Below are 7,728 nucleotides of genomic sequence, written 5' to 3' on the forward strand. Positions count from 1 at the left end.
CAGATTCAAACAAACAAAACTCAGATTCCAATTTAATCAGCCTGAAACTGGAGCTTTGTCTAACAGGGAAAACATTAAAACTCCACTAACATCACCAAACATCCAGGAAATGTTTTAGTCCAAACTGATCTGCAGATCTGACTCCACTGCTGCTGATGTCAAGGTAAAATCTCTCATTCAGCATAAACAGTGATACGTGAAGCACCACTGTGAACATTTGAGAATGATGTGATTCAGAGAATCAATATTTAAAGTAAGAATGATGCAGTAAAAACTCTCATCATCTCACAATAAAAATCATCCAGTTAAGAATCCAAACCAGCCAGCTCAGATTTTAGAAGCTGAGAATCGGTGGATTTGGACCATATTGCACCTGGACCACGTTCCATCTAGACCACGTTCCATCTAGACCACGTTGCACTGGGACCACGCTGAACTGCAGACCTGCAGCGACTTGCTGCTGACAGGACAGGACATCATCAGTTGCTTCCTTTCATGTCTGCAGCCTGAGGAAGACAAAGGAGGAAGGTTTCTGCTTCCTGAATGTTTCCAGATGTCACTTTTTTTTTACTGGGAGAAAAACAAGGAACCATCGTGCAAGAAGCCTCTAGCTGCTGCCGTGCCCCCAAACATCTTGCAACCACATTGTTTTTCCCCTAAAACCTGAGTCAGTCTGAAGACTCACGCAAAATGACTAGAATGTGTTTTAAATATCTGGAAGGGCAGGACGAGCGTGATGAGTGTTTACTGCTTGTTTCTTTATGTCTGGCACTGTTTGAACTCAAATCATTTCTGAACTGTAACACATCTGTTTTGATGACAAAAAATCTGTAAAGTGAGAGGACTCAGCGAACAGATCGGAACGGTGAGGCTCTCATCACAGCTCAGATGGTTATCATCTGAAATGATCCAGTATTTTATATCTGTGAGCAGCAAAAGTCTCTGTAACTTTAGATTTTAATTTAAATTGAAATAAGAATCAGGTGTTTTCAGACAATCAGGAAAAAACAAATGACTGAGGTACAAGATGAAAGCACCTTTAAATGGTGAGAAATGATCATCTAAAAAGATGCTTCCACCATTTTTAAGTAATCCTTGGTGTGACAGATGAAGCAGGTGGTGGAAACCGTCCTCAGAGGTTTTCTCCATATTGACATGACGGCATCACACAGTTGCTGCAGATCCATGATGAGAATCTCCCCTTCCACCACTTTCCAGGGCTGCTCTGCTCAGTTCCTGCAGAAACTGTCTCAGAGCTTCTTTAAAACCCTGAAAATGACCTAAAAATGTTTGTTGGTGTGTATGGTTTCTGGTGGTCCTCCCTGGCGTCTGCTTTCACTGTGATTCTGCAGGTCAGAGACAACCGAGACCTCCTAAACCTGAAAGCTTTGGCTTTTCTCACTCTGTCGTGTTTGGTTAACGGACGTTTCCCAGATGTCGGGGACAAGGTCTGTTTCATCGCAGTACAACTGAAAACATGACATCTTCATCTTGTTTTAAATCATGGCCACTTAAATGAAGAAAACAGCTTTCAGTCCAAATATTTACTTAAAAGTCTCGCATCAGATGGGAGGATGGACAGAAATCCATTTATTTCTTGTGCTGCAGCTTAATGGTTTGTAATAATTTACAGATACAGGCGTATAGACAACCGGTAACAAAGCGCATTCAGAGCGAAATGTAGACGCCGTGTTTTCCAGGTTCTTGGACTTTGTGTGGGTGGAAAACATGACGCTCAACAGGTAAAAAGATGAAACAGGAGCAGACGGCCTACTGAGCTGTAAAGACGAAATGAATGATGAGGAAGAAGAAGAGGAAGAAAGGAAGGGGATGGAGCGTACTCCATCACTTTGGTGGTAAAATAAAATCGTGCTTTCATAGAAAAATATATAATACATGTAAAGTACCACACAAACAATTCAAATTTATTCTGAATGTTAATAATAAATTAATCATTAATAAAATTTCACAATAAAACTAAGAAACTTTAATATATATATATATATATATATATATATATATATATATATATATATATATATTAGACAGCATTTGATGAAAAAGAGGTCCTGCAGAAAAAGTTTGGGAACTGATCATGAAAATGTTTGGTTTGATTGTGCTGCAAACAGTTCCCACCTGGACCAATCACCACACACCACACACCTGCATTCAACTCCAGCTGCAACTTTTCCATCTTAAAGAAAAAAAAAGTCACTAAAGGAAGTTTTTCTGCATCAGCTGAGCAGATAATCTGAAGACATCCTTCTTAATTTGGGTTTCCTGCAGGTGATTGGTTAGATTATTATTATTATTATTATTATTATTATTATTATTATTATTATTATTATTATTTCAAAAGGAACTATTGCACATTAATAAGTAAAAAATACTAAATGTAAATGCGTGTAGAGTTAGCATTACGGCTAATTTACATCTGTTGCCCTCTGACAGGACGAACTTCAACTCTACATAATAGCAGGGTGCAGACAGAAAAGGCAAACTAGTTGTAGTAAATATTGTATAAAGATTTAAAGTGCATTAGACTGAAGCATATTGAATGAATGAATGAATGAATGAATGAATGAATGAATGAATGAATGAAACTTTATTGTCATTGCAACAGGTGCATCAATTTTTTTTCAGTACATACCGTAGAACAGTATCCAACAGTGTGTAAAATATGTAGATGGTCATTTATTTACCTAGCTGATCAAATAAAAACATGCACATGCACATTCAAAAGAAATGTAATTACACATCACAAAGCTCTTTCAGAGTTAATGGATGTTAGAAAATTCTGTAAATATTCAGAGATTAAAGTCAAAGATCTCATTGTAACTCACCTTCACTGCATGAAGCCCTCATGGTGCATTACTGCCACCTAGTGGATGTGATGTAGAAGTCACCTGATGGCGTCCATGTGGGTGAGAAAAAACTGAAATGAACATACATCTTGTCTAAGGGGTTGATGTTTGCTCAGTGTTCTGCAGGATTATGGTAATATGTTATGTGCTTTATATATAAAACACAGTAATCCATTAACTCAGGAAACTTTAAAACTTTAACTGAATGATGGATTTCTGTATTTACTTCTGCAGATGATTCTTACAGTTCTTTTAGGAAAATGAAAATAGATTTTTTTACATATATATTACGATCAATAAATTCTAGAACATAATTAATACTTTCTTATCAATGAACCCTGACTTCCTGGAAGATGGCAATTTTTCTTGATAATTTCATTTTTATGTCATTTATATGTGATTTACTCTTCATTAATCTAAGAACTGAGTTTCCTGCACTCTTACAACTCTGAGGTGTTCTAGATCAATTAGATTCTCTGTACTTTGGTCTTTCTTATTGAATATCATGTAATATTTCTTTTCCCAATATTTATTAAAGCTGTTGCCAGAAATGAATAAAGAGGCACATTTGATATTAATACTCCTAAGAGTGCAAGCCCAGAGGCTAAATTAAAAAATGATTTTAAAGAAAAGGGAGATGATATTAATAAGAACCTCAACCACTAAAATATGTTCTGCCATTGTGAAACAAAACTTACATGTTATAAAATCCATCTAGCTTAATAAGGTGGACAGTCTGCTGCCAGCAAATAGCAGTCACTAAAATAAAATGCAAAAAGTACCTTCAATTTTCAATTTCAATTTATTATGGAAAACCCCTTGAGATGTAACATCTCGTTTGCAAGGGACCAAGCCATTCATTCTAAGACCCAGCAGAGCGGGATGCAGACTGGAGGCTGGAGGTCTAAAAGTGATGCAATGCTTAGGAAATACACAAGAGGTGGATTTCCTTTTATTTATTTATTCTTACACAATGCTTTTTTTATTGTTGTCCTAATTTCCATCCTTTGTCTCCTGCAACTCCTTGTCCACCTGGTTAATAGCTGTGATTGTGTCCCTCTGCATGGCCCACCCACCTGGAACATCCAGCAACTAGAAAGAAATATCATTTAACACTAAATAAACTGCTACCAGTCTCAGATGTACATATTCATTTTATACATTAAAACAAATGACTACATTACCGGCATCATTACTGTCAGATGCTTTTCTCCACAGCAACCCACCGTGCGCTGTAGTGTTAAAGGTCTTGCCCCAAGTAGAAAGTGGGATTCAAACTTTGGTCTCCAGCATGGCAGAATGACACCCTACCAACTGAGATTTCCAGCCCTTTTATAAATCTGGAAGGTTTTGTGCACCGCATTTCCTTTCTTCCCTGCATACCCCACCTGTAGTTTGCTTTGCTTTATTTATAAATGATATTTTTCTAAATGTTCTACTTTACGCTGATGATGTGGTCGTTTTTATTCAGGTGGAAAACGTCCAAAAACCATCTTTACTTCTTCCAGCTGCAGTGAATCAAGTTCTGCTTTTTAAATCATGTCTCTTATTTGATGATTAAAAAAATCTGTATGTTTGATGTTCACAAAGGAACCAGATGTTTTCCTGAGACAAGACCAACTTGACGTTGTGAGTTAAACGAATTATCCCAGGATTTTACTGGATGGTATCTTTGAAAGGTCATAGGAAAATAATGGTAAATTTTTTCATTTACTGTACAGAACTTTAAACAAATAGGACAATTTCTGACAATCGAGCAGCTAATGTATTTACATTCTATGTTTTTTTCCATTCCACACTGATTAATGCAACAGCAACTGGTCATTTAGAAGGAAATAAATGTTAAAATAATAGAGTCACTTTAAAAAAAAAAAAAAAGCTTAAAAAAGTTCTTTACAAGACACCATTAACATTTTTTTATCTCTGTAACATTCAGAAAAATATTCTTAGTTTACAATTATCTCATAAATCTAAAATTAGCTTGTTTCATATAAGAGTTTCTCCATGTTTAAACAGAAGTCTGATGGCAGCTGGAATTTTACTTGCTGGTCTATTTAAAAAGTTAAAGTCAGCCCACTGGGATATAAACATAGAGTGCCAATATTAGTATTCTAAGATAAAACTGAAAGTGGAGCAAGTGTGAGAGTAATGATTTTAGAGCTAAATAAAGACGACAGACGAAGGTAAAAATGTGACACAAGACCATCAGTTCAGCTCTTTAATGTGTTAGTGTACAAAGAGATAAATGTTGATTAGTGACATCTCTACAGTGGCATCTAAAACATGCCAATACACATGCACATACACACATTTTACCTCTCCATCATACACACACACACACACACACATACCTCCTACATCCCTATGCACATCATCAGACAGTTTTTCTCCAGTCTACTGGGAAACGATGCAGAAACAGGACTTGTTTCTGTTTAGGAGCCTCTATTTCTCAGCAGGAAGTGACTAACCACACAAATGCTAATAGCTGGGAGTCAGACCTGGACTAAAACATGCAAGGAGCCAACCTGGGTCAGAAACCATCCATCTTACAGGTGTCACAAAAAAGATTTAAACCTCCATCTATGTAATACAACAGAGGTTCAGTGAATTTGCTGGCAGTTGCACATCTCAGGAACATCTTGTTACTAAATGATGGTGTTTCTGTTGAATGCAAGCTGCAGTAGTTTCCTAAAGAAGTGACACTGAGGGGTCAAATTAAATGAATCATACTCATATAGACCCACTCTGACCTGCAGCACTCGATGTTAAAAACACAAATTGTTGTTTTCTGGTTAAAATACATTTGTATTATTGTTTAAATTTAAAGTCTTAATTGAAAGTGATAGAACCTAATTTAATTATAATATAGCCTGTTAGGTGATTTACACCCCCCTCCTCTTCATCAGGACCGCCTTCTAGTACCGGGTCCTCCTCTTCGCCAGGTCCACTTTCTAGTACGGGGTCGTCCTCTTCATCGGGACCACCTTCTAGTACCGGGTCGTCCTCTTCATCAGGTCCACTTTCTAGTACGGGGTCGTCCTCTTCATCGGGACCACCTTCTAGTACCGGGTCGTCCTCTTCATCAGATCCACTTTCTAGTACCGGGTCGTCCTCTTCGTCAGGTCCACTTTCTAGTACCGGGTCGTCCTCTTCATCAGGTCCACTTTCTAGTACCGGGTCCTCCTCTTCGTCAGGTCCATCTTCTAGTACCGGGTCGTCCTCTTCATCGGGTCCACCTTCTAGTACCGGGTCGTCCTCTTCATCAGGACCACCTTCTAGTACCTGGTCGTCCTCTTCATCGGGACCACCTTCTAGTACCGGGTCGTCCTCTTCATCGGGACCACCTTCTAGAACCGGGTCGTCCTCTTCATCAGGTCCACCTTCTAGAACCGGGTCGGACCTTTTTAATCCTGGTGTGATAAATGAAGCAGGTGGTGGAAACCTTCCTCAGAGGTTTTCTCCATATTGACATGACAGCATCACACAGTTGCTGCAGGTTTGTCGGCTGCATCCATGATGAGAATCTCCCGTTCCACCACATCCCAAAGCTGCTCTACTGGACTGAGATCTGGTGGCTGTGGAGGCCGTTGGAGTCCAGTGAACTCATCGTCATGTTCTAGAAAGCAGGTGGAGATGATCTGAGCTTTGTGACATGGTGCATTATCCTGCTGGAAGTAGCATCAGAAGATGCTCCACTGTGGTCATAAAGGGATGGACATGGTCAGCAACAATACTCAGGTAGACTGTGCTGGTTAAACCAGGTCACGTTCAAAGTCCCTTAAATCCTCTTTCTTCCTCATTCTGATGCTCAGTTTGACCTTCAGCAGGTCGTTCTCACCATGTCTACATGATTAGATGCTGCCGTGTGCTTGGCTGGTTGGATATCGTTGTAAACAGGAAGTAGAACAGATGGAGCTAATAATGTGGACGGTGGAGGTTTATAGTAATTTCTTGTTAGTTTTAAAGTATTTGACGAAGGATAATAGAATATATGAAAATACTGAATAATTAATTTGCACAAATTACATATAAATTAATATTTGCTTTCGACTTCCTCAGTATTAACGTCTTGTTTTAGTGTATTTTAAACCAGGTCTGACAGTTAGAAGCTGAGGCTCCTCTACTCCACAAGCACAGAGACATCTCTAGGTAGTAAAAACATTCCCAATAAGCAGACATGACACAATATTAAATACAGTGGTGGATATAGCAGATATCATGATGGTGATACATTATGGTGCCTCCTCATGTCTGCAGTTCCTCTCTGGCTGCATGAAATAACATATTTACCCACAAGGTGCATCATCCATGAGTATCAGATGATTTATGTTGCAAACTGACAAAATACTGAAGAACATACAGCTGTTTTACCTGAAATAACATAAATCTGTTTTCACTCCTAAATAAGAAGATAATAAGCTAAAAAAATATCTTAAGGATTTAAAGGAAAACCTTTATAGAGTGTGATATCCAGAAGGGTTAGGGTTAGGATAATCATTTCTGCTTCCTTACGTACATAAACGTCACTGCCCTCATGCGTCGCCTTGGTTGTTAGCTGAGACATCCACCCGAGCAGTGCTTCTCAAACGGGGGTCCCAAATAACTCCAGGGAGTCACCAGATTCTTGGAAAATGAAAACATGTTAATGGAAACAGATTTTGCTCTTAATTTTTGTTAACATATAACATATAAAGTTTTTAATCATTTAATATTAAAAAACTGAATCTGGCATCATCTCAGCCAGAAAAGCTGATTTAGGCATGTAGGTGTTTTGCTACGGCACTGAACCGAATCCACCAATAAAAAACTTTATCCATGTTTTATCCATAACATTAAAGAAAAGAAAAGAAAAGAAAAGAAATTA

This window comes from Melanotaenia boesemani, chromosome 24, assembly GCF_017639745.1.
Source record: "Melanotaenia boesemani isolate fMelBoe1 chromosome 24, fMelBoe1.pri, whole genome shotgun sequence".
Lineage (NCBI taxonomy): Eukaryota > Metazoa > Chordata > Actinopteri > Atheriniformes > Melanotaeniidae > Melanotaenia > Melanotaenia boesemani.